The sequence below is a fragment of the Ciconia boyciana genome, chromosome 1, assembly GCF_034638445.1.
Source record: "Ciconia boyciana chromosome 1, ASM3463844v1, whole genome shotgun sequence".
Classification (NCBI taxonomy): Eukaryota; Metazoa; Chordata; class Aves; order Ciconiiformes; family Ciconiidae; genus Ciconia; species Ciconia boyciana.
The window spans coordinates 123,290,078-123,311,262 of record NC_132934.1 but is presented as its reverse complement, the minus strand read 5'-3'; positions in this window follow the sequence as shown (position 1 = coordinate 123,311,262).

Sequence of the window (21,185 nt, the reverse complement as noted above, 5' to 3'; positions counted from 1 at the left end):
TTGATGCATCCTCATGCAAACCCACCTGAAGCAGTGAGTGGAGGAAGAAGTCCCTTGGAATAAGCATTATGTGAATGTGTAATTAGATCCTCTATCATGACTATACCATCAGAATTACAGTGAGCATTGCCAAAACTAATTCCAACTTTGGTTAATTTTTAGCACCTGATTTTATTATCTTATTATTCAATGTATTTTTATTCAGTATATTTTTAAAGCCCTAGGAAAAAAAAATCTAGAACAAATACTTTCATAGGAAAGTGGCCTGACCACAGCATGGAATGGTTGGATCCACTACAGACCTCTTATAATTTGTACTAATGGAGGGAGTAACTACACCAGGAAGATGTTCTCTTCCATATAGGCCATTATTTTGACAGTGGGTCAGCTACAAATGACATCTGACAAATAAGAAGATATGGCAGGCCATGCTCAGAAATCTTTGGCTCTTCACAGCAGAGAGCAGTGTACTTGAGTTGCACACAACTTTTAACCGTTTCCTCAGCCTTGATGTCTTCTGCTTTCACTCCCTTTGTTTTTCCCCTTACAAGAGTTGTTCTTCATTCACCCTTAAGCTTCCAAGCACTGGCCCTCATAACTATTACGCTCTTCCACTGTCTCCAGTTCCTCATTTCATCCCAGTCTCAAGTCCATCAGGCTTCCAAATCCCAGTTCCCATATCCCTCTTGGGACTTCTTGCTTAAATTCCCTGTTTTCTTGCTCAAGTGGCCACCCCCATCTCCCCAGTTGATCTCAGTTCCCTCGTTTCTCCCCAACCTCAGGTCTTTGTCCTGGACTTCTCTCCTCAAGGCTTTTGTCTCAGTGTTCTCACACAGATGAAGTCTAGCCCCTGTATACTCAGTCCCCATCAGGACCATTCTTTTCCCAATTTGTACTTCACAGTCCATCTTACATGTCCACTGTATAAAGTTAGGATTTCTCTGGCAAAGCTTTAAGATGATGTTAAAGAGGTTCTTTGATCTCCGTTGAAATAGCCAGGGTCTGCACTACTAGATACAGCAGGTTATTTTCCATGTTTAGGTATACTTGTCAAGAGCAAAGTAAAAGGGCAGTGCCTCACCTCCAAGTTTCACATGCCTATCTCATAGTACAGGCAAAACAGCAATGAAACTATGGAAAACAGTCACAAGTAGCTGAACATATTTCACCTGACAATTTAAATACCCCCGCTTCTTACCTTCAACAAAATGTGCCCAAGGTAGAGATGTGACGTGGACAATTTATGTGGTGTGGTGGAGTCATGCTCTGAAGGAGGGCAGGCTCCTGTGAGTAGAGATACTGTTCATCTCTACCTCTTTCCGTCCTGTACCCCCCAGCATGATCAATTCTGCTCCATGCCCTCCAGCACAGACAAGGAATGAAATTGGCATGTTAGCCAAGGTGTAGATGTTCGGTGGAGTTACGCAGCTCAGGAGTTTTGTCCTGTACGTCTGGTGCCATCAACCAGACTCAAGTGAACTACAGCGATGGGCCTCAAAGTGGAGTTGAGCAATACAGATTTCAGAGGCATGGCTATTAGGGAATGACGGATAAATGTAGTACAGTAGCCATGAAAAAATAAGCCACTTCTTACAGTTGCCCTTTTCCTGGTCCTAGAGCACAGATCTGTCCTGTCCCTCCCACCGGACTGCTCGGTCCCCAGCCCCACCTTTCCCAGCAGAGCGTTTCTGAACAGCTGGTGGGGCAGGGTGAGCTGGGCATGGTCCAGCCCACACTGTCTAGATGCTTCACATCGTAACTCTTGATAAACATGGCAGAGGAAAAGAGAGGATCTTCCCAAATATCAAAAATGGAAACTCTGAGCTGTACAGTGGTCTTCTACTTCCTGATTTTCAGGATCAAACCAACAGAGGTGATTACAACTAGATCCTAGAGGAAGTCTGTAAGTGAAAAAGGATGTTTCCTAGATGAATTTTACAGTTCAGATTTACAGCACCACTTAAAGCAGGCTTTTATTATTTACTACATTTTTTACTGTATTTTGTAATTATGTGTACTTTTGCAAAATGCAGGGTTTTTTTACAGTTTCTAATGCACTGAAAAGCTGACTTAAAAGTTCCATGAATTAAATTATTTGGGTATAATTACACTTTTATTCTTTTTAAAAGAAGTCTTAAACCACTTGACAAAAGAAAAATCATTTTGTTTTAAAAAACAAAGAGACAGAGCCAAAATATGCAAGGTATTGTGCCGGCATTCCACTTTTAAAAAATAAAAGCTAAGTATATTTTTCTAACAAAGCTTTCACAAATTATTCCTACTTTAATTAAATCCCTCTTTGCTGGAAACTAACAAAATGCTATTAAGAGCACAAGACAGTTATTATCTTTCAGTCTTTTTTGCTTTTTGTATAATATAATATTACCTAAGTTTCAGCGATTCTTGCTGCGTTATCCGCCTCTCCTTTAAAGAAAATACTCTGTAACCATAGCAATACTTTCCCACCCTGGTATTATTTCCCGCTGGCTTGTTCTAGGCTTTTGCACATAGCAACCACAGCAATCCTTGGTCCAAACTGTCAACTTCTTGGCAACTCTTAGCAAAATTAGCTTATCTGTAAACCACCAAGTATGTGGCTTTACATTTTCAAAACAAGATTAATACATATGTTCTGAATAAATTGTGTATTTAAAATCGTAACACTACTGTGTATGATATTCTAGTATCACAAATACTCGATGTTGATATTCTAGACGCTATCTTCTAGTTTTATCATTTCCTACAGAGCAATGCATCAGTCCCTCCATCTCACTATTATTCACTGAACTTGCAACAAAACCTTGGGTTCATGCTTCAAACCTACCCCATTTTTAACTGAAGTCATGTAGAGGAACACCAGCTATATCATCTACGCTCAACCAGCTGGACTTCAGGTTCACAAACGCAGCACAGATTCTGCAAGGCCTGAGACATAAGCTTTAATTTTGACATCTAAGCACTCACATAGCCCACAGAAGTCAAAGTACACACCAAAGGATTTGACAACTATGCTACAGAGGGCTGACCTTAGTCATGTGCATAACCTTTTGATGCTACACACATAAGCAGCCATACTAGCGTGACTTACATGTGTAGTTATTTGCAGAAGAACGTGCATCAGAAGTACAGCAAGTCCAAGTCAAACAGCCCCAGATTCCTTATATTATGTCACTACTCTTCATCATGTAATGCCATTAAGTTTCTCAAGTCTGAGTTGACTATCAATGCTCTTCTTGATCACTACTTTAGTGTAGAATCTATAACTGAAGAGAAATTTTTGTTTTCCAAAAAAGTAAAAGCACATGACAGCACAAGGTCCTAAAGAAAACCACTTAAAACTAACCGAGGTTCATTTTGTTGAACACCTTTTTGATAGTATTTTAACTTGTTCATAATAATCACAACAAAAGCACTAGTATGTTTTGAGATTTATCTGAATTTTGCTACTAATTGAGTTAGTTTTCATAAGTTGAATAGTAAGGTACAGTCAGTGAATTGTGGTGAAGCAGCACAAAGTACATTTGGGGGCAATGATGATTTAATAAGCTAGTGTATTACAGTGCACCCTCTCACCACACATTCTCATCCCACTATAGTCAATAGGGCTTTTGCCATTGACTTCCATGTCAAAATTTTATCCCTGCTCTTTATTTGTTCATATGAATCACCCACTGATACTCCCTTAGTACGTTCTCTGTAGGAGTAGTTGCACAAGAGGAATTAGATACACAGGACAACCACAGTTACAAATCACCTACCGAGAGAGGCATTACCACTGAAGAAAAAAGACACTTTGTCTCAGTCACGATGATAGAAACAACCAGAGGAAGTTGGATAGGTATCATATATATATATATATATATGTGTGTGTGTGTATATATACATACATACATGCCCATATATTTTTATATATATATATACATACACACCCCATATATATGAAACATATGGGATATATCAAACAAATATTCAAATGGTCTAATACATTTGTGAGATCTAGCAAAAAATAAAAATAAAAAGGTTAGTCACTAAACCAATATCAGCTACCTAGGGGTTTTTTGAGTCTGAAATGCTACAAAAAGACAACTATTGTGAAAAATAATTTTTACAGAACGATTATTCCAGGAAGGAGAGGGACGACTACAGATTACCCTTCCATGCCTACTGTTTTAAATGTTGGGTTAAAGCATATTCTAATTTACGGATGCATCATCTATCCATACACATGCAATTCCTCTACAATGATCAGCCAGTTGGGGCTACACACTAGAGGAATATAACCCTAGCCAGATGGGCCAATATAGGATCACATTCTTGATGGGGGGGGGGGGGGGGGAATCTTTACATCATTGTTGCCCGTTTGTTTTTAAAAAAAAGGGAGTTAGGTCTTTATGCATACAGAAAATAATTTTTAAAAAGTCTAGATTTAGAAAACTAAAGGAAATAAAGTGATATAATTACTTTTATGATAATATCTACAAAAAAGACAAAAGGAAGTTATACTTATATATACTTGTATATAATATATATACTAGTATATATATTATATATATACTTGTTATTCTGGTACTTTGCCTAGCAGAGACATATATTTATGAGTAATCTTCATAAAATTTACTTAGGCTTTCTTTTTAAAGAAAAAGGTGAAAATTTGAAATAAGCATTTCCTATGATTTAGCTATGATCACTAAAAGATTAGCAGCAATACAGAAGAGAAATGGTAATTTTGTCTCCAGAGAGCCTCAAAATTAAGACTGTTATAACTAGCAGAGTAAAAAAGTACCCTATCACTGTACAGTAAAATACTACTTTGTACTTTATCAGCTGTTATGCCAAATTTGTGGGAGTATTCCCAGACAGAATCCTTCAGCTGAGGATCACAAATTATAAGCAAAAAAGGAGATAACTTCATTTTCTTTTTCCATAAACAAAGGTGGCAATAGATTTATTAAATTCTAATCCAAATTGTGTTTTTTAACATGTTGATCAAATGCATCACGAAAACCAAACATTACTTGCTTTGTTTAGTTTTATGAGGATACAGCGGGAAACACCATTCTATCCCATCAAGGATTTTCTGAATGTATTAACTTTATCGGTCTATTAACAACAAATGCAATTACATTTTATCCTAAAATAATCAAATATACTCTTCCTTGCTATAAAAGCTATTGTGTTTTGAATGTACACGTTTTGGTTAAGTTCTCATATCCTAAAGACACTGTTTTCTAGAAGTCACCATCCTCATTCAGAAAAGTGTGGCATTTTGTTGATTCTTCATTTCATTTACAGAGAGGCTTAAAGGGAATAGAGCCACTGACATTAATTTTAGTTTTTGAAATTGTAACTCAGTCCACAGGGCTAAGAAAAATACACTTCAATATATTATTATTTCCTATACACTTATGAAAGGATTTACAAGATTTTTAAATAACATTTGTCCAAGGTGCTCTTCACCAAGCCACAAAAAAAAAAACCAACAACTTTGAAAACTTTTGCGGGAATTAAAATAAAAGTCAATACTTTTCCACTGGAAAGTGAGGTGAAAGCAATGTATCTTTTAATTTTGTTTCTGCTTATGATAGTTCAGGTTGACATAAATTTAGCAAGACTTCAAAAATTTTGTTAATATTTTAGGTACATCTTGTGCCTCTTCTATAGATAGGTCCTTAATTACACTCTTTATTCCCTGCATGAAATCTCCCCCTTTCTTGTTCTTCATTAATGTGTTTTAGAGACATTTAATATGTATTCCCTCTTTAAGAGGGTAACTGCCCAGAGGTCTATCTTTTGGAAGCCGTGAAAGCCTTATTTCTAATATTTTTGTGCTTTTTAAAACAGGCAAATAGTCTCTTATTTTTAATTGTAAAGGCCTCCTTACAGTGACCTTTCAGACACAATTCAAATGCTTCCCCATAAATTAAGAATGAGTATTGTTTTAATGCTAGTCTACTTAAAGGATGTTTTTTCCTTTGCAGTTTTCTGAGGTCTCAGAACACTCTTTCAGAAAATCTGCTGTAACTGGATCTTGTACAGGGATAGCAAATGATCCAATAACCACGGGGGGGGGGGGTGTAAAGAAGTGCTAAAGGAATCAAAACAAGAGTGAGCTCTGTCACAGATAGGAGGTATTTGGGGAAATTAGAGAATATTCTTTGCTCATCAATCCATTACTTCCAAAAAAAATTCCTTTGTATCCCATTCTTACTGGTAATGTGTGAACCAAACCCACAAATAAACCTGCTTTGAAACTTGCAACCCTGAATCCCACCTGAAGGAAGATACAGCCCTGTTTGGGACATACACATTAACCATTGTGGATTCAGTGTTCTTATTCAAATATACCATCACACAGTATCCAAGTTTATCAATTCTGGCCTCAATTCAAATATGCAGTTAGATGCCTTACTAAGTGCTTTGCTAAACTAAGCCTTTAATGCTATTTAAAACTAACTTAATATAGAAAAGAGCTATAGGTGAACTGACACATCTATTGCCTTTTTGGTTTCAATCACTTCTATTTAAGCACATCTCTCTCTGAGGAATATAAAAGTTGGGCGGAAAAATCCCAGTAAGTTGTGTTTGTCCTGAAATTGCACAAACACTGAGACCATTTCAGACCTCAGGCTGCCCGATTCTTCCAGTCTCACGTAATCTATTCAATAGTTAAGTCTCTCTCTCTATTACTCCTTAATAGGGGTTGTGCCTTTTATTGAATTCCTCACAACAAATCATCTAAAACTGGCTTGAATGACCATGTGGCCCCTGGAGTTGATTTGGAAATCCAGAAAACAAGACACGCACCAGCATTTGAGCAGTTGGCCACAAAATGACAGCTTCATGCAGGAACTCTGTGGTACAGGCAGCAGTGCCAGAATTCAGCATGCTCTCATACCATCTGATGTCTTAACCGTGAAACCCTCCTCTGTCCTTGTCCAATGCCCTATGTCATTCACACTTTCCCACTCTTGTGACAAGAAGAAATCTAGAGGTGAGATGTTCCCAAAGTACAGCACACGCACTATTAGCGGGATGCTGGCTACTTCAAAATGATAAATGAAGGCTGCCCACACAGCCCAGCACTTCCTTTGAAACACATGGGAAGCTTGTACGAAGCCAGGAACTGCTGCCATGCTGCTGGCTCACTGAAGGGTACAAAATAGGGAAACCCCCTACACCTCTAGGGATTTTCTAAGGGAAGGCACTAAACATATGTAAGCCCCAGAAGTTGTTGTTGCCATGAGTGCTGTTGCCCAGAAGAGGGGAGTTGCAGATCAAGGCACCTGGCAGGAACCCCTGGGAGGAGAAGGTTGCCTAGGGCAGCCAAATGTCTGCTACAGCTTTGTGCAAGCAAACCATCTCAGGAACTTCTGTGATCATCTCATCTACTACATATCCCCGATTCATCCCATAAACACCATCATTTCATCACAGGCATGTTTCTTCTGGAAAAAAACCCAATACTTACCATTTATTAGATGATTTTGCACCAGCACATACATGCAAGGAAGCAGAATTAAAGTAACACATGCAACCTCGATTTCAGCATTTCCCAGTTCTAGCAGCCTGGCTTTGCCCCCTGAACATGTCTTTTAAAGTGCATTGTGTACATGCAAAGTTTCTTCAACTTTGGGGGGAGGATCAAACCAGATAGTCAAATTCCTTTTTTGTGGCAACCTATTGACAATTGCACACCTGAGAGAAAAGAGTAAGAGCATTAACACTCAGCTCTGTTGCTTGAGTCAATCAAGAAACCAGAACAAGAGTGTGGGTATCATCTTTTGCAGTGCCCTGGACTAGGAGAGAAGGAGGAACCCATGAATCTTGTGTTCCAGGCAGTGTACTGGAAAGCAGCACCATCCAACAGCTAATGACCTCCCCTGGCTGTCCCTCACCTACTGCCATCTTGTCCTCATTACCAGTCTGTCTTAATGTTTCCCTTTCCTGTGTTCACAGCAAGTCTGGCCCTATTTCTTGCCTGTTTTGCTGCTTCTACTTGACAAGCAAATCAGAACTGCAGCCAACCTTCATCCACCCATCCTCCTCTGCTGCATGGTGCTTAGGAGCCTGCCAGGGACATGGACAAGCATGACAGGGTCTATCTTATCCACACATCCCATCCTCCCATTGAAATCAAGGGGACACGCTGGTGCATTTAAGATTAAACGTGCTAATACACAGTTGTATGCCAAATACACTCACGTATCCAGTCTTTCTTCAACCTCATGTTTTCTACCTTTATAGGGGCTTAGCTCCCTTTATTTTTACCCTATTTTCTGCCCCTCCCTGCCAATCAGAAGACACTTTCACAATCAAGTAATTCCATATTCCCCAACATAGAGACCGGGGGGTTTTGAGGCAGAACAAAAGAAATAACTTCTTCCAAGTGGTGCACAGTGCAGTTCTGGAGTCAGGTCATTTAGGTCTACAGCTGACAAAAGAAAATGACTTCACATCCCAACTGGAGAGAGTACATGGAACAAAATGTAATGCAAGAATGACACAGCTGAAAACAAAACAAAGACATGCCATTTTTCATAAAAATACAGATGTTAAGATATTGAAAATATTTTTAGCATGTACTAGGGAACACAGAAAACAAAAATCCTGTTGGGAATAGCAGTCCAGATCTACATTGTTCCCCCATTTTTCATGACGTATACAATAGCGTGATTCCCCCTTCTATGAATTTAAACACTTAGCTCTGAAACAAACTCTTCATTTTTCCAGAAAAATACCAACATGTTCACTATTTTTAAATATATAAGGACTGTCTATGGAATTTTACCTGAAGCAACCCATTCAATTCTCTTCAGCTAGTTTTCTGCTTTCAGAGGCCTGAATAGTCTGTAGATGGACCTCACCTCCATCAAAACAATGTCAGAGCTTTCACACCCCCACTCCATTTTTAGTTTTGAGTTCTAGTATCTGCACACTTAAGTCTCAACAACTCAAAGTAACATAACTCGAAGTGCGCATCTTTTATTTTGAAGTCGATTTAACACTGCAGGAGTTGATAATGTATGTCACTCTATTGTTTGTTATCATCCTTTCTCACTGCCCTCTCCTCTAGAAACTGAGGTTATCTATAGCTGGGCAACCTAAGCATCCTTCAGTTGCAGAGAAAGGTAGCTGCTCCTTTTCCTTTGCATGTGGCCCAGCCTTCTGCATACACACCGATAAACTACGCAGTAAAAGAGGAAGACCCACTACATGACAGTACTGCTGCAGTCCCAAGCCATACAGATTGTAAGACCTTGTGACTTGCTTAGTGTCACTCTAGGCCGTCTTGCCTGAACACACCATGCACGATGGACCCCTGCTGTGCATCTGTCTTTGTCCCTTCCCAGCTCCCAATGACAAGATCAGTTTCTTGCTTTGCAACTCTGCTCTCTGTCCCCAAAGGGGCAAAAAAAGCACAAATGCAGCATATGTGGGGTTTCTGAATTCCCCCAACCACCCAAGAAATGGTTTGCTAGGGTAAGCAACTTGATATTCCAAGGGACAGATAAGGGAGCCCCAGTATTCCCTCTATGACTTGATTCTCCAGTTTCCAACACTTCCTCAAGAACTAGTGGTCATGCCCACCTAACAAACCCACAGACAATGCCCCCAGCCTCTCAAAACTCCGCTCCACACTCAGAGATGTGATGTCACGGCACTGCCAAACACCATGACACTATGGCTCCTGCCCCAGCCCTGTGTACGTCTTGTGAGACCCCAATAACGTCACCCTTCATTCACACATTGGGGCTCTGTACATCTTAGCAGCACAAATTCGCATGAGCACAACATAGTCTGTGCAAATCCTGGATGCTCCCTCAAAGCATCAGACTTCCTGAACATACGTTACACAACACAGTCTGTATCCTCATCTGCCCTCTGGGATGGGAAGACAACTGCCAGGAATGGGCAATTACTGCTTAGATAACTCACACCGCTTATAAGTGGCCTCAGTTATCCCCAGCAACAACTCACACATAGATAAGGAAGGGACCCACACAAACTGAATTATGCTGGTGGTGACAACCCATATGCAGGCATAGTGTTTCCTGAGGAGCAATACGTAGAGTGACAACAGAGGGGCTACATGAAGAACAGTGGTAGTAACAGCCTGCTATCTCCAAATCCACGGTCTGCATTGAAGAAGCCTTTGGGAAAGAGGATTACGTGAACAGTCCTGTCAAGCCACGTATAGACTTCAGCAGCTGAGCAGCCCTAGTCTAGTTTATATTGGATAGGAATACAGAATACGTTTCCGTATGAAAAAAGCCTTTAGGCTGAAGCTCTACAGTCCTTTTTCTGGGAGCATAACTTGTTACGGGGAACCACCACACACCAGGAATACTTAGTGGCTGCCAAAGACAATCATTATTGCAACATGTAAGAGGCTGAAAAAAAGGGGTTTAAGTGGACAGCAAGTGCACATGTGGGGGAAGCTGAACAGCTCTGTGATGATCCTGACTCATCAGCTGTCCAAAACAGATCAGTAGTTCCAACTTTATTCATGCAAAAGCCAGCATTTCATATCACATCATAAGGGAAGAAATGCTGTTTGCATCTCCTCCCAAATCTGTCAGGCAGCTCTGCTAGGAATTCTAGGACATTATACAGTTCAGAGTCTCCGGTGCCTATTTACCTACCATTGCCATCATCCACAACACAGAGTCGGGGGACATACTAGACTACTTATACGAGAGAAGGAGCTTTAGAAGGCCTGGTTTAGTCTGCCTGTGTTTAGTTACAAACTACCAGACATGGGTTTCAGAAAGGTCTGCCAAGATCAACCAGGAGGTGAAGGACCTGCGGAGGAGATGAATGCCTGCTTTAATTTAAGATGACATTACATTTCCAAAGTAATTTCAATAAACCAGAACTTTAGAAGATAATTATTTGACTTGTAAGCAGCTCTGAGCAGGTTTTGAAAGGCTCTAGAAAGTGGTTCTATACAGAGCATAACCTTGGTTTAGTACAAGGTGCCAGACACCATGGAGTTACTTCATAAGACAGCATCCCAAAACATAGCTTACGTGTCAGATACGAACCGAAGGCATGAAATGTCAAACAGGCATTTTAACTCTCCCCCTCCCACAGTCAAGAGACTGACTACTACAAGCCATCAGGCAAAATGAGGCCTGAATGCCCAGCACTGCAGCTCTCATCCCTTCAGTCTCCAAATAAACCTGCTTTTGCAGTCAACCAGCCAGGCTAGTACCCATACCCTCTAACAAAGGCACCCCAGATATGTGACTGCAGGTGGTCAAGATCACAGAAGAAAGAGACAGTAGACTGTATGGGTGTCCTCCAGCTTACAGGGGGGGAAAAAAAAAAAATCTAACTTAACAGAAAGATGGAAACAGATTGCAAAGGGGCAAGCTGGGAACAGGGGAGTTCCCAAGAGCTCCTAGAGTTTGTAGAAAAAAAAAAAAGTAAAATTTTTCTAGTTTTTCCCTATATAAGAGGAAAGTACAGTTTGACTTAATTGCAAAGCGTAATGTTAAATATGAGTAAGCATACATGTAGACGACTCATATTTAAATAATTACAAAACACACAGAGTCAGAGAAGACACAGTTTAGGACTGTGTCTTACTCTTATGGCTCACAGAGTAAAATCAGGTCTAAAGGAGTGCTACAAGACTCAGATAAGTCTGCTTATATAGGGTATCTCCAGTCAGGCCTGGTGTTTCCCCAAATTCCCAGCTGCATACACAAATAACACACACTGAAGGCAAACTGTAATGCAAATGCAAGGTCATACTCCTCTAAGAACAGAGAAAGTTGGTGCATGTCTGAAACCTGGGACCATAACCTGGATGGCAGATACTTTCATAGAGGTGTTAAATAACTGAAGAAATCACTTAACATGCGTCTTGCAGGCAGTGTTATGGCAAAAAAAAGGATTACAGCAATCCCTAGACACCTAACAGAAATAAGCTTGCCGATCTTGCTTTTTCTATGTATGGTGAGATCAATACTAGAATACATAGACATTGGAACTGTATGCAGAAGGTGCTAAAAAAAGTGGAGAAGAAAGAAAAAGCCCCAAGTGATTTAAGGGATAAAACCAAAGTGTCTTCAAGTGAGACTTAAGGATTTAAGTCTGTATAAATTATCAGTGAGGATAATTTGTTTGAAAAGAGTACCAGGCCAAGTGATGGATTCTGTCATCCCCTTAAGTTTTTGCAAGATATTGAACGCAGCAGAATCATTGCTGAGCACATTGACGTGTCCTTTGGCATGCAGGAGGTTTTAAAAGATAGCGTAAGGATCTTTCTGGACATGAAAACAAGATTCTGAGGGCTGTGCTAAAGCTGAAGATTGAGATCTAAAGAAAATATTTAATATTTTAAACAAATAATGTATTTCCTATTTAAAGAAAACCACTTTTAAAAACTAAGCATTAAGAGTAGGAAAGCACAAGCATTTCCAAATGCCAGGTTAACATTACAGAAATTTTAAGAAATAATTTGATTTCTAGGAAATATTTTGTGCTCATTCTGTAATTGGGGAAAATTCATGTGAATGTCAGTCTCTCCTCCTACCAATTATGACCAAAATATTGCCTTCTACTTCCCATCAGTGACACATGGGTACTGGCATTTTTATTTCAAAATTTGTATGCGAGGACAAAGTGAACATATTAGTAAAAGGTTGTGGTTAGTTAGGTAAACTCCCCGTGGTAAATTTAGTTATTTCCTGATCTCACAACTTAGTAAGACAGGAAAGTCTTCTGCCAGTCTCTACCTTCTCAACATACAGCAACTCATTTCAAACCAAGAAGACATACAAAAAGCTCCCCTTTTGCAATAAAGTAATTAATCACTGTCTGTTAACATTGTTTCCTACTTTTGTGTCACTTTTTAAAGGAATTCCCCATGTTCTTTTTCCAAACTTAGATTTTAGGTATAGTATTAAGCAAATTATTAACATCAATTTAATTCTATGGCTCACAAGGCCATGGTTGTCTGCACATCTTCGCATACTTCTGCCACCCTCAATTCCCTCCCAATATGTGTAAAAAAATTAATCTAGAAAATGAAAACATAAAAAAGAAAATGAAAATACATGTAGAAAAAAATCTGTAAAAGAATAGCAGGGTCAAGCAGTGCAAATATTAAACCCACTTACATTAAAAACTGAGAAATGCAATTAAGTTAACCTATCATTCAGGTTTCAACAACGGGTTTCTACATGAATTACATGAGATACAAATAACAGAAATATTACAAATGTGAGTTTGGAATTTAGTTTTAAAATACACAAGTATATACATTTGAGGTAAACTTTCTGAATGAATTAGACTAATAGCTGATATGATGGGAAAGAGAAAATAATGAATTAAAAGCAAAAGAGCACACAGCAAAGGCTTCATCTGTTGTCTAGTGTCTTTCGTATTCTACAAAAAGCTATTTTAGAGCAGAGACACAATTTTCTTTTAAAAGTCCCAAAATCTATGCATTGTGAAGCATCGTGTATATCCTTAGTAGTAAACAATAATTACTGATTTAATAATAGCCTGGAAGCAGACCTCATGCAACCACACAAAGGGATAAGGAAGAAGGCCTCCAAGGTCTCAAAGGTAGCTTTGTCTGTGTAGAAGTCTCAACTTTTTCCAGAACAAGAACAAAGATGGGGACGTACTACAAGAACTAAGTTTCTTGAGTTAAAATTAATTCATTAGTGACAAGTTTGTAACAGCACCACATAATATTTTGGCCACGTACCAGCTTCAAAAGTCCATTCAATTCAGGTAAGATAGAAATACAGTTTTCTACATGGCAAAACAGGACAGATTTTTTAGAACTATGATGAAAGTGAATGACTATATTATGAAGCCAGTGACACCTGCCACCAAGTACTTAGAGCCCAATTATATGAGAGGCACCCTGAGAAAATCCCAGCTAAACTGTTTGGATTCTCTGGCTTCCAACAGTCACTAAAAACAGAAACACAACTCAAGCACAGAAACGCTTGTAGGGCATATTTTGTATCAAGTGTACACAGTTTAAGCCAACAAAAATACCCAGGTCCTGTAACCTAACAAAGAGGCGTAATTCTCAATCATTCATCTTATTTCTCCCGTCCCGATACATCCAGCTACCATGGGCAGGGAGATCTAGCTCTTCACCAGTGGCCATCAAATCCAGCCTTGCTGCAGCTACAGGAGTCAGAAAGGACCCTCTGCCTTTCACTCACAGGACTGCAGAAACAGCAGAAGGGATACTTCAGCTGGCACCATCTGCAAATCCATGGTGTTTTCTGGAGGGCAATTCAGAAAAAAAAAGCCTAACTTGGAAACTCAGAATTGCCCTAGAAACTCCAATCATCTTCCATTAGCCAGGGAGGAAACAGTATTCCCACTGGACTAAAGATAGCCTTTGTGAATGCCCCACCAAAATCACAGCTAATGCCCTTCAACTAATACTCCAGCAGAAAATAACGCTGCCTAAAAGAGAGGAAAAAAGTCTAGCCTGACAAAGTGAGAGTATAAAATGGAGTTATCAGAGGGGGAGGAAAAGGATGATGATAATGAACATTTCAGTAAAACCAGCTTGAGAGAGATTAACATTCACTTAAAAAAAAAAAAATCACAGTAAAGTGACTGCCTTGGAAGAGAAAAAACATGCTAGATTTTCAAGGTGTCATGCAGCCCAAATGTCTTTATCAGTAGAGCTGGTGGAAAACCTAGGTGACTAAATGGTAACTGTGTAACCAGCTTGTAAAATAAGAGAACAGAAGCTTCTTCATAACAGTCTTAGAGTAATACAGGCTGGAGATGGAAAAGGTAAAAGAACATTTGAGACAACTAGAACAGGCATCACAAACTTCTATGAACTTTAATAACACTACAGCAGCATTTCTTTCATCACATAACCAAGAAAACACACAACTGCCACTCAAGGGAAGTCCTGCGCTATTTCAGAAACATTTGGTATAAGAGACAAAACTTTTTATCAGTTCTGATACACTTCTGTATAAAATACCAAATTTGTGGGTTGAAGATCCATAGCATTTTCTAAATAAAATATTCCCCAGTTCAAAAGTGGACAATTAGATGCACATATTTTGCCAGAGCATGACCACTGAAGAATAATAAGAAAAAACCCTCAGTGAGCAGGCAGCAGTCAAAATTCAGATGAAAAACAGGAATAATGTGTAACAAGACTCGTTTGACAAAATGACTGTTAAATGGACCTTTTTAATAATATCTGTTTAGTTATTCAGCCATTAGGTCTTTTGCCTGGGCTACCTTTTCCTTTTTTTTTTAGTCCCTAGGCCTTTTGATAATTTTTTGTCACAGTCTCTGCTGCATTAAATGTAAAGAACCTGAGGAACATGAAATCTGGGCACACGTTCTTCTTTCCCACTGAACAACTCAACCTCTACTGCTAGCTTCAAAATTCTTGCCTGAGTGCCACTGCTCAAGTTACTTAATGTCTGTGCTTCTGATAACTGCTACATGTTTTTCTTTCTGCAACTTCATTTTTTATACCATACCACTCCCCAAAGGCCTCACAGCTAAGTTTGATTTAAGTCTAACTCCTTAAGAATTTTCCAGCTTCCCAGCTTTATATCATCCATAGGTTTGATCAGCTCTTCACTGTGTTCCAAGACATTACGTACTTAATGAGAAGTAAAACAAAAAGGAAATTTCTCTGGGAAAAAACTTTCTTCTACCTTGAACCATTAAAATGAAATCAAACTCAAAGTAATTATTGAACCAGTCACAGTTTATGAACAGCTCAGCAAAGTATTTAAGCAAGTAAGTAGTCCATCTGACTTCAAATTCTTATGAGCTTTCTAAGTTTTGCTGAATCAAAGGACCTATAGCAGACTTCTTGGAATGACTGCTACCTTCTGAAGGTTTCAGAACTCATTATGAGCACTGCTACCACTCTCCCCCATGCCCCAGCCCCACAAATGCAAAGCAATCCTTTTTTAGGTTGAAATTTTCCAGGCCTGTCTATGGTGGTGGCAGGGGAGATACACAGAGCAAATGCCACAGAACTCTTTACAGAAATCACCAAGACTTCAAGCCCTGAAGAGTCTTATTTACATACCTATCTCCATCCACCTTAGTCATAATTTCCCACTTCATGTGAAAACTCAATGGCCCTATGCTGGAATGGGCCAACTTTTGCATGTTGGAGTCTAAATGTATAGCTAAAAAGCGACATTTGGCAGAGTTGTGAAATACATCTCTGATTTTACCAGATCCTCCCCCCTCAACTGCTCAGTATATAAAAAAAATTTTTTTAATTCACAAAATTACACCTAACCAGTCATTGTTACTTTTGTAACATTCACATATAGACCAGGTTTAAGTACAAAGTTAGTCTTTCCATTCTCAGTCGACATCTACAAGTCATAATCTGTAGTGATGAAGTAAAACAAAAAGTGACTGCTGCAGCGGAGGCAACAACAGACAAGGATTTACACAAGATCGTTTGGACAACATAAAGCAGATCTCAAGTTTTAGCTGGACACAGCACAGAGATGTGAATTACTGGCAGTCTTTAGGAATTAAAAGTTAAGAAACATAAGGCTGATGAAAAAGGATGAGGAAACATATTGCCCCAGACAGCTACTGTCTCTGGATGCTGCAGCTCCTTGAAATTCCACCTTGCTAACACTGGTCCAAATGCTAGGTGAACTAAAAGGGTCCAATACAAGGCATGCATCGCTGCTTATAGCTGGTAGCAGACTGGTCCCCAAAGTGAAGCCAGTGCCCTGCAGTAGATAGATGGGCTCCTTATCTAGGCAGTGGGAAGAGGTAGGTCTCAGAAGGACAAACCAGGGTGCCTGGCCAAAGCTGGAAACAACCCAGTCCTAACCAAGTGTAGACAGATCTTAAATCCTACTTTAGCCTGGACCCTGTGCTGTAGGCTAGGGCCTTACTTCCACCTGCCATCCAGAACCCAGAATCATCTCCCAAGGTCAGGTACGTGTGCTCATTCTTTCAGCAGATGAGCTGGACTCTTTCCAAATGGTCTGAAGGGAAAGATGGGTGGTGTAGCTCAGGTACTTCCCTGTCAGGGCAGCCTTGTGACCACAGCAAAATCACAATCCAGTCCCACATCTCTAAAGATGCTAACCTAACCCTTGGGCTAGCATCTCTGTGGGGTGAGCAGCCTTGCCTTTCACTCACTGCAGAAACTGTGCAGCAAAGAACCGGTCCACAGCAAGTGAGAGAAGGTGGAGCTGTGACTGGCACTAATGTGGAGAAATTATAAGATTCTTGAGTTCTTTGGTCTTTGGTTTTTTCCAACAACCATGTTCCCAGGAACATTTTACATTAAACCAAGTGTACAGAGTTCATGAGCTACTTATGCTACAGTCTTAGAAATCACAAGCCATTCAACTGAACCCCCCTGTTCAAGAGCATCTTCACCATACTCGACAAAAGCTTACAACTTTACAGATTCCTAATTTAACATGCAAATGGCCACATCGGCAAGCATTTGAGATAACATGGTTTAAGAAGTTGCCGGTACTGGCTTGGTCTCTGCAGTTGATCATATGCATGTTTATCTGGCGAGGTAAAATGTGTTAAACTGAATAACCCTCACAAGGCATTTGCCATCAGAAAACTGATGCAGCACACTACCACTTAGGGTAGTCCAGCTTGTTCTGACTGAACAAGCAAAATAAAAACTTCTTTAAACTTCATAAAATGACCAGATTTGGGTCAATGAAGATAGCACTGTTATGTCTACATCTTTAATATGCTGTTAAATATTCATTCCAATTAGAAATTATTTGTGCATGGAGTAAAGGAACGAGGGAGACAATGTTTACAAGTTTCAGGAAACACCAAGATAGGTCAAAATTTAAAAAAACTCTAACATTTGTGTAATTGGGTGATGATTAAAGGTAAAACTGCAGATAAGCAAAGAAAAATCAGAAAAAAAAAACAGAAAAGAAGGCATATCTAAAAGGAGAAAAAGCAATCAGCAACAGTTTCAGTCTCTGAAATTAGAGGACTTGCAACTTCTTTGCATTCTCAGGAGCCAGCAGCATGCAAGGCTGTAGGAGATGATGTCAGAAGTACGTCTGTCCCTGGCCACTGGGCTCAGCAGAGACCCAATAAGCAGTTTTTTGTTTTGCTTTGGGCTCTGGCTTCCATTTTATCTAAGGTTTCATAAGGATTTACAACTTTATTTGTGAGTAACACAGACTTCATAACTGAAATCTGAGTCAAGGACAGCATGTGAGTTTCATTTTGACTTCAGAATTATTATTATTACAGAGTGAACAACCACCTCAATTATCAGGAACACAAAGAACCATCCAGATAAAAACTAACAAGTACAATCAACTATTTGTAAGGCATTAGAGAATAACTACAGAGCCAGCCACCCTCCCCAAAACAAAAAGACAAATACACCAAGTCTAACTGATATCAAAAAGGAAAAAAAATGGTACATATGCAGAAGTTTCATAACACTGAAGTATACAACCTGTCTTCTCAGGGGATTTTGCATTAGCAAAGTATAACTGAAATAGTTTCCGAAGAACTGATTTCATTCAATTAAAAAAAAATATATATATATACAGCAGTGTCCACTTCCTGAGATAACATTGGAATAAATATTGCTTGAGAAGTGTGCTATGGCTGGTGCACTCTCTTGTCTATTTAAGACCATGTATTATGGTTTAAAGTATGGTTTTAAATAGATGTGAAAGTCTAACCCTCTGAGTACATTACTAGTGAAGTTCTGTTTCATGGTGTCTGGTACCAAATTACTTTTAGAAAAAAATTAAAACTTACTGTCATCTGTGCTGACCAAAATCTCCTTTAATGTCAGACTGTCAGTGGTTCAGCTTCATTACCTAACTACATTAATTACCAAATAAAGAGAAAAACAAGATTTTTCTTACACTTTTTTCTCCCCTTTGGTATCATATTCCATTATAGGAAATTAAAATGAAAAAAATTACTCTTAGAAGTATGTTTTGCTATTGTTGAACAAATAGGAAAACTCTAAAGAGCATTCAAGGAGATCATCAAAATAACTGAGCTAACGAGAAGACTGATTCTTCTCCCATTCTTGAGAAAGAAGAGTGTGTTGGGGTGTTTCGTGGGGTACATAATTAACCCCTTCTTTCAAACAGGCTCTATTGCCTAACTTTTGTAATTTAAAAAACTCCATATGATCTCTTTTTGTACGATTTATCTTTTTATTTCAGAAAAATCTTTGATTATACTTTTTTCTTAAACAGAAAAGTATTTTAGTCTCATTTTTAATACAGCTCTTATCTTTGTCAGGCAAGTATAGAAAACTTCATGGGACAATCTGAACTTTAAGTAGTATGAAATAGGTACTTCTTCATGAAACCTTTAAAAATGGGTTTAGCTAGTATTGTCTTGCTACGTATTTTTATCTTAGTACCACTGGAAAAAAGTGACCTACTAAAACCTCTAGAAAAATCAGGTCAGACACTAACATATAGAATGGGTATATTCAAAGGCCAGCTTTGACTTAGGGAGGCCAGTCATCTGTCTCCCTTGTCAGTCTGTAGCCAGTGTGGACAGAGAAAGCCTCCTCTAGAGGGTAACTCAGAGCAGAAACCAGCTTGGGGTGCTCCGTATCACCCACTGGAGAAGCTGATTTATTGCAGCTGACCACAGGAATTCAAGATGACTAATCTTCCTGAGTTAGAGTTAACCTTTGTATATACCCCAACATCCAATTCCTGTAACTTCTTACAGGCTGTAGCACTGTGTTTGCACTGATTCTGTACCTCATGGCTGGTTGTATTCACACAAGCTCATAAGCCTTACCACTGGGAGACTCTTTTTTCATTTCATTTGTTACTGGGTTGGATGACTACAGAATTCTTGTTTCATAACTTCTACATCCTTTTAATATTTAAATGCCATTTTCATGTCTAATGGTCAAGTCATCCTTCATTCTTAACAACCTGTTTTCTCCAAGTCATTCAGTCTAATATAGCTTTAGTCCTTGTATGTTTGGATAAGGAAAGAACCTAGGGGTAATCTCACCGTATTTACAGGAAAAGAGATTTCATCTTCCATGTTCATGACTTAAAAACTGTATTTTTCATTTTATTATATAGGTAAGCATTTAATTATATGGGTAAGCCTGTCTACAACTTTTCCAGTTTATTTTTGCATTTAAGTTTTTAATTCAGTCCATCTGAAGATAAACTGCAAGGAATAACAAATACCCAACTTACTTTGAGCAAGCACAGAATTAAAGCTGAATACTGATACCTCAGAACAAAGAATCTCAGCTCCCTTGTATAGGCACTAAACTTCATGTATCAACATGGTATAATGAGGACTGGTACAGTCTTCAAAGAAAACTGATTTTTTTTTTTTTCTTCAGGAAGTTATTAGGCCCAAGAAAAAAAAAATTGTCCTTCTCAACACATTTCCTTCACCAATAATTCTGTTATGCATCTGGAATGGCATACAGTCAGCATTTTCTTTAGGTACTGTAATTTGTCTTCGTTTTACATACGAATAGCCATATTCAGTCAGACCAGAGATACATCTATCCCCATATTGTGTCTTTAGCAAAGGCTGAGAGCAGAGGTCTGGGGAAGAGCACTAGGACAGGGAAAGCCTGCAGGGATGCACCTCAAATCCCTCCCCAGCCTTCAGGGACTGGGCTTTGTGTTCTTCTAAGCAAGAGGTGATGCTTTTGCACTGAAAGCCCACACCCAGATAAACTTTTAGTATGTACAGTGGCTCACAGTTAAACTATGCACTATACAAAAAAATACAACCTCTTACTTGTTCTGAATCTGTCACTTGATAATTTTATTTGATCCCCTCTGGGTCTTGTACTACAAGAGACAGTTAATGAGCTTTCCCTGTTCATTTTTTCCATTACACTCCCATATAGAATTTTATCATTTTCATCTTTAGCTATTTCTTTGCCAGGGTGAAGATTCTTAATCTATTTAATTGCTCTTTATCATCACTGCCACCCATTTCTAGTTCTATTATCTCTCCTTTTTTTCCCCCCTCACCCTTCCTTTAAATATGGGGATCAGAACTGCACCCAGAGAGCAAGACAAAAGCACAGGCGGTTTATAGACTGGCATAGCAGACTTCTGTTCTGTTGGCTATTCTTCCCTACTAATTTTTTTTTCTGACCAGTCCTAAACACTTAACCAATGCTTGGATTTACCATGGTAAGCTCTCTACAA